The following is a 13,138-nucleotide window of genomic DNA, read 5'->3' as shown; positions in this document are numbered from 1 at the left end:
TTAAATCTACCTTTCATTTACTTTATTTAATTTAATTAAATATTTCATGTGTTAAGTTCACTTATTAAGAGAGTCTAACTATCATGTGAAAAAGGGTGTTAAGAATATAATAAAAATAATTAAAACTACTTCTTCTTATCGGTTTATGTTTTAGGGAAAACAAAATTTAGTGGCTACTCATTGCTAACATAGAATCAAAGTACTGCAAGCTGACCTGAAAAATAAAACACTAATATTTACACTCTTTAAAGGTTTTATTTATTGTATAATCTTTCGAGGTATGCTAACTTCGTTACATATAATATTTCCATTTAATAATTTTAGTTGTTCTTGCACATAACGCAATATGCTTACGGCTAATCAATTTAAATTTTCAGCAACAAATACAGGAAGGCTTTAAATGAGCTAGCTTCGATCATATTTTTGAAAGAAATCTATACTTCAGTGCTTTTATTCTGCAAAAGAGGAACTCTAGGAGAGGATGACTCAAGGCTACTAATTGGATGATCTTCAACCGGTTTTTTCTCTAGATGAGCTTGCCCCCATATCACAGCATAAAACCCAGGAACTATTATTGCCGCTCCAATCACACTGCATGTACATTAGCATCAGGTTGTTGGCCACCATAAGTGTTAATTCCTTTTATTGAAAAAAAGAAGAAGAAAATGAGAGAATCTGTAGTGCATGAATGCTACTCCATCGTGATCACAATAGCAACATAACAAAAGAGCATTTCACTCCATAGATGCTGACAATTAAGTAAAATAAGAGAATCTGGCCATATCATTGAGATACAGAGGAGCTAGCATACCTTCCAAGATGAAGAGTATCCCTAAGAAAAGTAACCCCCATGACAACCGCAATGAATATATCAAGGGGCTTAAACATGGCTACATACACAGGCCCTTTCTCACGACATGCCCATAGGGTAACACTTGCTCGGATTGTAATTGCAAACTGTGCCTGGAGATTGAGTAGTGTAGTAATTAATTAGCTACCATATTAAATAATTTTAATTTAGAAGGGAACGAGGAGAGATCTTTGAGTTTAAATGGGTTTGCATAACGAGTATCCTATGGCGATCAACTCCATATTGAGGCTCAATTTCCAAGCATTTGGGTCTTTCTCTGCAATTAATGAGATGATGGCAGATACGATGGCCACAAAGATACAGCGAATCAGTGCCACAATCAGCTCTGCAGGGTACTCCCTAATAATCCTTGTCTTGCAGCCAAAAACAACAAAACAGGTTCATATTCGGAGATAGATGATGCTATTAAACCTCAAAGAATGAATAGCTGGAATGAAGAATTTCCCACGTATTATTACCTGTATATTGAACTTAAGAGCAAGTAAGAAGCTTCCTGACGCCAGGACAAAGCCCCCAAGGAGCCAGTTTGATTGCATCGTTGAAAAATGTTGGCCGACCTCCACTCTCTTGGGTAATGAGGCAACCGAAATTGGTAGGCCTTTGTATAGAGTGACAGTCAAAGCCCCTGTGATTAATGCAATGGTGCCAATGCACCTGGCGCGACTGCTTTTAACTCTCAAGTCCAGTTTTTCAAACCTAAAAAAGCCCATTTTTTTTCAAGTAAGGCTTACCGGCCAATAGCCATTTTTAAATAGAAGAATGAAAGGAAATAGAACCAAAACAAAGTGCAAAGCACTGAAGACAAGGGACTTAATTAAGAAGCTCACCCGGAGATGATAGCCAGAATAAAAGTAAAGGCTGGGATTAGATCATACGCTACTGAGGCCATAGTAGGAGAGCTGTAACTTATCCCCAAAGCTTTAAGTATCTGTACACTACAACTGCATGAGAAAGAGATAAGATTTAGTTGCAAACAAATACGCAAATATCTGGGTAATTAGACTCCCAAAGTCATATCTAGGCCGATACCATGACATATTTAACTGGAGGGGTACCTAATCGTGGAAGTAACAAACAATCCACCGAGTATGCTCCATGTGAGTGGAGGAAGAGAACTTTTTCTGTAAGTGATTAAGATTTAGTAGTTGGGAATTAAATACAAGAGAAAAATAGGCGTTACAAGAGCAAGCATAGTTAATTGCTGGAGCAGAGTAGAAGAATAACCTGTAAAATATGAAGGAAGCTGGTAGAAGGAAGAAAAAGGCGAGGGAATTAGAGACGTAACAAAGACGAATTCACTCATCCCTCTCGTCATAGCAGCTTTGCTAACAGTGTTCAATCCCACATCCAAGAACTCCACTATTACCATGATCACAGTTGCGCCCTCCCTCCACATTCTGGGTCTTTCGAACGCAGTTCCAAATCACGTTAGCAAATCAAACACAATTATTGGTGTGGTTGATTGGCAACATTTGATGGCTCATTATCTCTGGTGATCGAAATCAACAACGTTAGAGCGTGACAACGACAAAAGCAAATTAAGTCAAGAGACATAACATCACAGGGAACACAAGACGTTAATTCGCAGACCGGACAAGTTCCTGTTTTGTTCCACTGCTGCTGCAGCATACAAAGACTAAAAAAATTGAGGACTTTGGGGGATGACGACGGCACACTCGAAGGTATTTTCATGGAGAATGATGAGATCACTCCATTTTTTTGGAGGAACATTTTCTGTTACAGAAGGATGATTATACCATAGGCCCCTAACGTCACTTCTCACTTCCAGTGGCCCACAGATGAAATATAGTCGGCTTACCGAATAGCTAAACTCACAAATTCATAAAGAAAAGAAAGCTAATTTCATAAGTCTAATTCTTTTCCTTTTCTTTTGTTTTTGTTTTTGGTTTAGCAGCTATACCTTAAAGGTAAACGCAGAAACCACATATACGATCGTCTGGCACAAGATGAGATAGTTCGTTCATCAGAATTAAGGCGAGCCCGGCCGCCCTGGCCTGATCTCGCAGGTATCAATTATTGTCTGCTCGCCCGACAGTGGGTGTGACAAAGAGACAGGGAACAAGAATGAGTGGCCTCATTTTGTTTTTTTTTTTTTTGGGGGGGGGGGGGGGGGGGGGACCTTGATGCCTTAACTATGCGAGAATGAGACAACCACAAATCTGTCATTTTAATACATTGAAATAATTTCTAAATTATAATGAAATAATTTAAATTATGATATTTTAATAGAATTTTGAAAAAGTAAAACAAGTCGGTGTCTTGTCTTGTCTTGTAACTTGGTTACAAGTTATTAAAATTTATGATATTATAATTTAAATAACTAAAATTTATGATATTATAATTTAAATAACTTGTAACCAAGGTCCAAGACAGCGTCGACTATAAAGACAAGACTTGGATTGAATTGTATCAGAGTTCCATATTTGTTGAATTTCACAGTACTTTTTTATTGCATTTCACGTGTTTATATACAGTCTTACAAGAGTATGGAATAAAAAAGGAATAAAAGACAGTTACAAGAATTGGAGAGAATAACATAAATGCTTTTCTACGGTTCTTCTAGAACATGTTTAGTGTTATCATCTATGCTAATACGCCTCCTCAAGTCTAAGGGATTATCAACGACATTGAGACTCGTTCAAAATTGAACAAATTTATCAGCGACTATTGGTTTTGTAAGAGTATCTGCAAGTTGGTCTTTGGAGCTGATGAAGGAAACAACAAGTGTTTTGGCTGCAACACGATCCCTTACAAAGTGAATGTCAAGATCAAGTGTTTGGTTTGGGAGTGATAGACGGAATTAACAGCCAAGTAAGTGGCTCCAATATTGTTACATTATAAAATTGGAGCTTGAGAAAGTGGAAGGTCTAGCTCACAGATCACATTTTGGAGCCAAATAAGCTCAGCTGTAGAGGTGGCAACCGACTTGTACTCTGCCTCTGTGCTTGATCTGGCGACTGTTTTTTGTTTCTTAGAGCTCCATGAAATCAAGTGAGTACCAAGGAAACCCCCAATTGAACAACGATCATCGGGGCATCCTGCCCAATCGGCATCAAAGTATGCTTGTAAAATAAAGGGAGACTGAGATGAAAAATGAAGGCCATAGTTGATTGTGCCTTTAAGATATCGTAATATTCTTTTCACAGCACTCCAATGTGGGAGCTTGGGAGAGTGCATAAATTGGCAAACTTTGTTTACAGAGAATGATATATCGGGCCTTGTGAGGGAAAGGTACTGAAGTGCACCTACAATGCTTCTGAAAAGTGTTACATCCTCAAAATTAGGTGAGTCAAACTTAGAGAGTTTGAGGGAGGTTGCCATGTGTGAGGGCATCGGTTTTGCATGCAACATGTTGCTGCGAGTGAAGAGGTCTTTGATGTGCTTTCTCTGTGAGAGCAAAAGACCATCCCGTGTATAGTCTATTTCCAAACCAAGAAAATAAGACAAGGGGCCTAAGTCTTTGACTGGAAAAGCTTTACTCAAATCACTGATGAGTGTGTCAATGGCAGAGGTAAGGGAGGATGTTATGACAATGTCATCAACATAAACAAGTAGATAGATTTGTATAGCACCATTGGACAAAATAAATAGAGATGGATCAGCTTTGGAGGGTACGAAACCATACCCTAGAAGCCACGAGCTGAGCTGGGCAAACTACGCCCGTGGTGCCTGTTTGAGGCCATAGATGGCTTTTTGTAATTTGCACACTTAGTTGGGATGGACGGGATCAATGAAGCCTTGTGGTTGCTGCATGAACACTGTGTCAGAGAGAGAGCCATGAAGGAAGGCATTTTGAATGTCTATTTGTCGCAAGGGCCACCCACGAGACACTGCTATGGAGATGATCAACTAGATGGGGGGTGCTTTTACGACTGGACTGAAGGTGTCGTTGTAGTCGATTCCAGCCTGTTGGTGGTAGCCCTTAGCTACCAGTCGTGCTTTCCGACGGTCAATGGTGCCATTTGCAAGAAATTTGGTTCGGTAGATCCACCTGCAACCCAGAATCTTAGACGTGCCATCAGGTGGAACTAAAGTCCATGTGTGGTTCTATATGAGGGCTTTATACTCTTCATTCATGGCATTACGCCATTCGGGTATTTTGAAGGCAACGGAAAAGCTGGAAGGGGTTTCGGGAATGGTGGTTGTGACCGTGAGACATTTCCAAGTGGGGTAGGGGACCGTGCCACCTGTACGAACAAAGGGACGGGAGGAATTGGTTTGAGCTCGAGTTATGATAGGAGATCTGGGTGGAACAAGAATAGGGGGGGAAGAGGAATTTTTTGAAGAAGATGAATTAGAATGAGAAGATACAGGGGATTGGGAGGAGGAAAATGACTTAGGTGGAGAAGGGAAAGTAGTGGAATGTGGGCCTGGGCCTGGGCCTGGGTCGAGAATGGATGGAGGGAGGATGGGTAAGTGGGCCTCAGAGTTGGGTTGGATGAAAAGGGAGGAGGTCATGGGTTTGAGCTGTGATTTGGATAGAGGAAAAGATTTTTCATTGAATAGCACATCTCTAGATACATAAAGTCTGTTTGTAGTTAGATCCAAGCATTTGTAACCTTTATGAGAAGAGCTATAACCGAGAAAAAGACAAGAGGTGGATCGAAATTGAAGTTTATGGTTGTTGTATGGGTGTAAATTTGGCCAACACTCACAACCAAAAACTTTTAAAAAATTATAGTCTGGGGGTTTGTGAAAGACAAGTTCGTGAGGTGATTTATTTTTCAATGTTGGAGATGGAAGAAGATTAAATTAAATAAACTGATGTCTCAAATGCTTCAGGCCAAAAAGAAAAAGGGAGCGAAGCATGGGCAAGAAGTGCAAGCCCAGTCTCAACAATATGTCAATGCTTTCGTTCAACAAGCCCATTTTGTTGATGGGTGTGCGGACATGAGAAGCGATGAGTGATACCCAATTTTTGACAAAAGGGGGTCAGTGGTTTAAATTCACCACCACCATCAGTTTGTAAGGCAATTAATTTTTTATTGAATAAGCGCTCAAGATAAGGCAAAAATTTAAGAAAGATGTTGTAGACATCGGACTTTAATTTGAGAGGGGAAAACCAAGTATATCTGGTAAATTGATCAACAAAAGACAAATAATATTTAAAACCATGAGAAGAATCATAAGGGGCCAGGCCTATAGATCCGCACAAAGTAACTCTAAGGGCTGAGTAGCTTGGGCCCGATTATTATGAAAGGGCAGCTGATGACTTTTGGCCAGGGGACATGCAGAGCACTGGAAGTTGTTGTCGATGAGGAGAACTGGCATATGGTTGTTGTGCAGAACACGAGACACTATGGTGAGGGAAGGATGGCCCAAACAATGGTGCCACTGAGCCATGGAGGTTCTTTCGCCGACATGAGTGGAAGGAGATGGAGGTGATGCCGACGTAGATGGAAACTGATAGAGACCATTATGGGTAGGACCTCTGAGTAGTTCCATTCCCGTCAATGTGTCCTTCACAACAAAATAGGATGCATGAAATTCAAAATAGCAACCATTGTCAGTACAAAATTTACAAACAGAAATGAGATTCTTGGTGATTGAAGGTACATGGAGTAAATTTTGAAGAGTAAAAGAGGAAGAAGAAGAAGGGGAAGAAAGATAAGAGTCACCAATGTTCTGGATAGGTAGAGCCGAACCATCACCCACTCGGATTTGATCATTGCCATGGTAGGGTTTTGAGGAAAGGTTGAGATTATTCAGGTCATTTGTGATGTGATGAGTTGCCCCTGAATCTGGATACCAGTTGACATCTGTATATGGGTTTGAGGTTGTGAGATTTGCAGAAAGGGATGGTGGGGCTTCATACTGGTAAGAGTGGTCAAAACAGTGATAACATTGCAAAGCAACATGTCCAAATTTTTGGCAGACTTGACAATGAGGCCTGGAGGGTGAGTTTGGTGACTGGGTTTGAGGTGTAGATAGAGAATGATAGTTGCGACCTCCTCGTGAGAAATGGTTTGAGCGACCTCTGCCACTGCGGCCATGCTGTCCTCCTCGTGTGAAGCTTCTGCCCCATGGATCACGACTTCCAAAGGTAGTGAAGTGAACTGAGGGCTCAACATGATTGGAAAGACTTCGTGAAGTATGAGCAATACGATTTTCCTGTACAAGCAGCAGTTGATATAGTTCATGTGAAGAGATGGGCTCAGCCCGTGTGGTAATAGAAGTGACAAAGGATTCATAAGCTAAGCCGAGGCTAGTGAGCAAATATGTAACAAAATCTTGATCGGGTAAAGGATTACCAAATGCTACTAGAATGTTAGCTAGAGCACGAACCTTGCCAAAGTATTCTGTAATCGTTTTGTCTCCATGAGATAAATTGGCAAGCTGAAATTTCACCTGAAATTGTTTTGCATGTGAGTGGGATGCAAACATGGAGGCTAAAGAAAGCCATAGGTCACGGGCCGTGAGAGCCGAGAGGACATGGCCGACAACAAATTCAGAAAGGGAAGAAAATAAAATGCTGAGAACTAGCTGATCAGTTCTTTTCCAGGAGGAGAAACTGGGATTAAGGGCAGGGTCAGTGGTTTTGGTGGACAAGAACTGAGGTGGGTAAGGAAGGGACCCATCGACATACTTGTAGAGGTCTTGACCTCTCAAATAGGCAGTGATTTGTACCTTCCATGGAAGATAATTATCTGTGGTTAATTTTGTGGAAACAATATTGGAAAAGGACGAAGCAAGGGAAGTGGTGGGAGGGGGAATCGAAATGAGGGCCATGAAGACAGAGTGACTAGTGGTCGAAAGGCTCTTGATACCATATCAGAGTTCCATATTTGCTGAATTTCATAGTACTTTTTATTAGCATAGATGATAACACTAAGCATGTTCTAGAAGAACCATGGAAAAGCATTTATGTTATTCTCTCCAATTCTTGTAACTGTCTTTTATTCCTTTTTGATTCCATATTCTCTTGTAAGACTATAAAGACAAGACTTGGATGGAATTGAATCAAAGATATAAAGAAAAGAGGGCCAACGTGGAGGAGCGGTAGCCCTAATTTGATATTATAAACTTTATTTAAAAAATAAAAATAATGACAGCAACAACTTCTCGCTATTGTCAATTTCAGAAGACAAGAATTAATTTAAAATTCAAACAATTATGAGAAAAGTAGTGTCACGTAGTAATTGAAATGGCGATGAGAGGATCAGATTAATCAGTTTTAATATCACTCCAAATAAATAAACCATGATCGATCAAGAAGAGTAATTATATAGGAAAAATATAGTTGCAAGCACAATTGTGCACTAATCTATGCACTAATGTGATGTGATTGGTAAAAAAATAGATTTTATTGAAAACAGTGTTAATTTAAATTTTAAATAAGAATAAATCAGTATTGGTACACAGATTAGTGCACGACTGTGCTTGTATATAGCAAAACTCAATTATATATGCCTTTAGGTCTCAAACGTTACTTTCACTTTCAGAGGCCCACACATATACCAACTCAATATATCCTAGAAGGAAAATGCTTTACCACCGCTGGCCTCTTTTTTTCTTTTTTCTTTTTTATTATTTTTTTTATGATTAAGAAAAAATTGATTAATATTATTATAAATTTTTATATTTTTTTAAAATATTTAAAAGTACTAAAAATGATTTGAAAAAAAAAAATAAAAATTTTGCCTAGCAGTGGCTCTAGCGGTGCCTCTAGCAAAGAGGTGTGCATCCGAATCCGGATCCGGGTATCCGGCCATAACCGGATCCGGATCCGGATTTCAAAATCAGATCCGGGCGAATAACCGGATTCAATCTGGATTTTTTTTTTGACTTTAATCCCGGATATCCGAGTTATACCTGGGTTCAATCCGGGTTTGAAAAAAAAAAAATTCTAAAATTTTTTTTATAACTTTAAAAAGAAATTATAGCACTTGTTTTTTTTAAAAAACAAAATCTGATCTCATATTTAAATTGCCCAGATTTAAAAAAAAAAATAATCAAAAAACTTTAAAAGAATTTTCTAAAAACATTATTTGAAGAAAAAAAATAAAAATGCAAACTAGATAATATTGTTGTTATATCACAATGCAAAATATAAATTTACAAAGAATAAAATAAATAATAATACATCACAACAACTAATTAAACTAATACAATATCATAACTCTTCACATCTTGAATCTTGAATTTGGGGAAAATTTGATTTCTTTCACCTTGATTTGGTAAATGGATGGCCTGTAATCAACAAATTAAGAAGCAAAGGGCTTTAGCACATAATTAGACCTGTAATCAACAAATCAACAAATTGGATGGTGACTGGTGCAAAACTGCAAGTGCACAGTATCGTAGTTTTATAATAAAGTGGTAAGAAGAGTATCGTCCTCAGGGATTGGTACCTTACTCTTGCCAAATACCAAAATTATACTAATCTCAATTTTATCTAGAGGAATCGCTAAGGTTTTTGTAGTTGCAAATAAAACTAGATCAACTCAAAGAGAAATAAGCAAAGAAAATAAAACTGACTTTCAAAGATCAAATTCAATGGGGAAGAAAACTTCTAGGAAATCGATTTCACCATAATTCTTCACTATGCTTTTCTCATCCAGCTAATTTAACTTAAACCTCTTTTCTCTATTAGCAAATCTCTAATTCATCCAAAAGCCTCTTTCGATAGTCAATTGGAAGTGATTCTAGTTTATCAATTCACAAAAGAGTATGCAAATTAAATAATCAAGAACGCAATAAGACCAATGATTTAATTACTACACAGGTTCATACAAGTCTTTCGATCTCTATACTTACCTATGCTGAAATATCCAAGATCTACCCTATGATTCCCTCTTTCGATAGCAAATCACAAGATTAATAATCATCTAATCAATGGCCAGTTAATTAGAAGCATTAAACTCAGAATAAATCAGATAAACAAAGAGAGAATTGCATTAAATTAGCATGGACAAACAAGCATAGTTCGGAAATAGGTTACATCGTTTTCCTAGAATAAGGAAAAATTAGCTCATGCTAGAAATGGAATTCAACATAAACGAATTCACCATAATTGTTCTGAGAAGATGGGAAGAAGAAAATAAACACTGAAAAATCCTCCTTGCAGCCTCAACTCGTCGTCAAAAGCTCAAGGGAACGATTCAACGCTTTTCTCCCGTCCGTGCTCGTGTATGAATCCAACGTACGTGCAATAAATTGGAATTCCGTCTCCAAAACAAATGATTTGAATCCCTCTAGTTATGTTTTTCTCTCCCAAAGAGTGTTCTCCAGTCAAAAAACCGTGGCTCTAGAGTGAAGAATGGCCTTTTATATGGTCCCACGGCGGAAAACCTAAAATCTGTCAAAATACGATGTTCGCTCGAGCGGGGTGTCGAGCGCGCGTCGAGCGTTCGACTCTGCCTGATTTCGCTCGAGCGTCCTATCGAGCGCACATCGAGCGTTCGACTCTGCCTGATTTCGCTCGAGCGGCCAATGTCTCCGCTCGAGCGATCTTCGTTTTTCAGCAACCTGCTCGAGCTCCCTGTCGAGCGGCAGTCGAGCGTTTGAATCTGCCTGAATTCGCTCGAGCGGCCAAAAGCCTCCGCTCGAGCGAACTTGTAAAATCTGCAATATGAAATTTTGCAAGCCATCAAATACCCCCAAACTTACAACTTTGTTTGTCCTCAAACAAAAAGAAAAACAAATGATAGTTTAGGCAATATCAACTCGACCCCAAAGAGAAGTATCATCATTCACCAAGCTTTTATGAATTTAGATTTCATCTCTAGTATCTTACTCTTTTAACATCAAAGATAGCAAGAAAATCAATCAAAAATTTTGCAATTTGTCAAGCAAGAGTTAGGTGTTTACTTCAACCTAAAGCTAAGACCTTGAGTGGGTGTGTGATATAGTCAATTTAACCTGAAACCACCTACAAACTCAGATAAAAGTAGAACAACCAAAATCAGAAGAATTCTCTTAAAACTTAACCCCATAAGTCCAATTTTTAGAAATCCTCTCCACTAATGTAGTCAACACCAAAATCAAAGATCAAAAGGTCTTTATTAAGGTTGTAATGATAGGCCACAGGGTGAGGGTTAAGAAAGAACTGGATATGGGAAATTAAATCAAACTGGGAAAATACTTAGTGAAAAGAACATTAAAAGAGAAACTCACATGATTCAAATCATAGCTCTTTCTTGGCAATATGCTCATACTTGTGGCATTATTATTGCTGTAATCACTGATGTAATACCAACACTTCCCTTAACAAAATTTGAGGTAATTCACTTTCCACTTGGCGACTTCTTTTTCTTTTCTTTTTCTTTTTCCTCTTCTTTTTTTTTTTTTTTTCAATCACTTCCTTTCTTCTTCTTCTTTTTCTTTGATCAAATAGAGCAAACATAATACGTTTCATCATGTAACCAATTTTCTCTTTTAAATGTAACTCTCCACCAAAGTATTTTCTCAAACTATCAACGGTAGATTCATTGTTTTTCAGGCTTAGAGCGGGCATGGTTTATGTAGTTTAAAGAATCAATAAAGGCTCATGAAGGCTCAAGGGGGTTGACTATGGAAACACACCATGTAATGATGGCATGACATTTAGGACGGCTGGGAAAGTTTTTTGGTTATGCCAAAGAAATGCCTAGATCATTTCTCTAATATTTGGTCTCAACTAGGATTTCGCCTCAAGGACCCATCAACGGATTCTAGAGCAAAGCAAAATCGAACCTCCCTCTTTCAATTAATTCAACTTCTTCTCTTCATAAGCAAAATGGAATAAGAGAAAAACGACTATGTGCTCAATTGTGTTCAAGGTCAAAGATTTAAACCAAAGTACCCACAAAACTTCACTTGACATAAAAGAAATTTTTGAAAATTTTTCTCAAAACCATCTTCAATCACAAATTTCAGAGTCATAGAGAATTCAATCTTACTCCAATGCATGCTTGGTAAAAGAATCAAACAACCCATCAACAACCCAAAACTTAGAAAACAAAAGGATCAAATAATTATAGGAGTTTACACCGCCAAACTTAAACTAATCTCAATTTTATAGTATCTTGGCTACGGGAAGAGCAAAAACTTGACCGGTGCAAAACTGCAAGTGCACAGTATCGTAGTTTTATAGTAAAGTAATAAGTAGAGTATCGTCCTCAGGGATTGGTACCTTACTCTTGCCAAATACCAAAATTTTACTAATCTCAATTTTATCTAGAGGAATCGCTAAGGTTTTTGTAGTTGCAAATAAACTTAGATCAACTCAAAGAGAAATAAGCAAAGAAAATAAAACTGACTTTCAAAGATCAAATTCAATGGGGAAGAAACCTTCTAGGAAATCGATTTCACCATAATTCTTCACTATGCTTTTCTCATCCAGCTAATTTAACTTAAACCTCTTTTGTCTATTAGCAAATCTCTAATTCATCCAAAAGCCTCTTTCGATAGTCAATTGGAAGTGATTCTAGTTTATCAATTCACACAAGAGTATGCAAATTAAATAATCAAGAACGCAATAAGACCAATGATTTAATTACTACACAGGTTCATACAAGTCTTTCGATCTCTATACTTACCTATGCTGAAATATCCAAGATCTACCCTATGATTCCCTCTTTCGATAGCAAATCACAAGATTAATAATCATCTAATCAATGGCCAGTTAATTAGAAGCATTAAACTCAGAATAAATCAGATAAACAAATAGAGAATTGCATTAAATTAGCATGGACAAACAAGCATAGTTCGGAATTAGGTTACATCGTTTTCCTAGAAAGAAGAAAATTTAGCTCATGCTAGAATTGGAATTCAACATAAACGAATTCACCATAATTGTTCTGAGAAGATGGGAAGAAGAAAATAAACACTGAAAAATCCTCCTTGCAGCCTCAACTGGTCGTCAAAAGCTCAAGGGAACGATTCAACGCCTTTCTCCCGTTCGTGCTCGTGTATGAATCCAACGTACGTGCAATAAATTGGAATTCCGTCTCCAAAACAAATGATTTGAATCCCTCTAGTTATGTTTTTCTCTCCCAAAGAGTGTTCTCCAGTCAAAAACCGCGGCTCTAGAGTGAAGAATGGCCTTTTATATGGTCCCACGGCGGAAAACCTAAAATCTGTCAAAATACGATGTTCGCTCGAGCGGGGTGTCGAGCGCGCGTCGAGCGTTCGACTCTGCCTGATTTCGCTCGAGCGTCCTATCGAGCGCACATCGAGCGTTCGACTCTGCCTGATTTCGCTCGAGCGGCCAATGTCTCCGCTCGAGCGATCTTCGTTTTTCAGCAACCTGCTCGAGCTCCCTGT

General features: G+C 38.4%; 1 pseudogene; it reads right to left on the bottom strand.

Moving 5' to 3' along the window:
- Nucleotides 1-235: 235 nt before the first annotated feature.
- On the bottom strand, nt 236-2,970 carry LOC122308768 (annotated as a pseudogene).
- Nucleotides 2,971-13,138: the final 10,168 nt, after the last annotated feature.

The sequence above is a fragment of the Carya illinoinensis genome, chromosome 5 (genome assembly GCF_018687715.1).
Source record: "Carya illinoinensis cultivar Pawnee chromosome 5, C.illinoinensisPawnee_v1, whole genome shotgun sequence".
NCBI classification, from domain to species: Eukaryota; Viridiplantae; Streptophyta; class Magnoliopsida; order Fagales; family Juglandaceae; genus Carya; species Carya illinoinensis.
The sequence above is the reverse complement of the archived record's forward strand: the minus strand, read 5'-3'. Positions and strand labels throughout refer to the sequence as shown.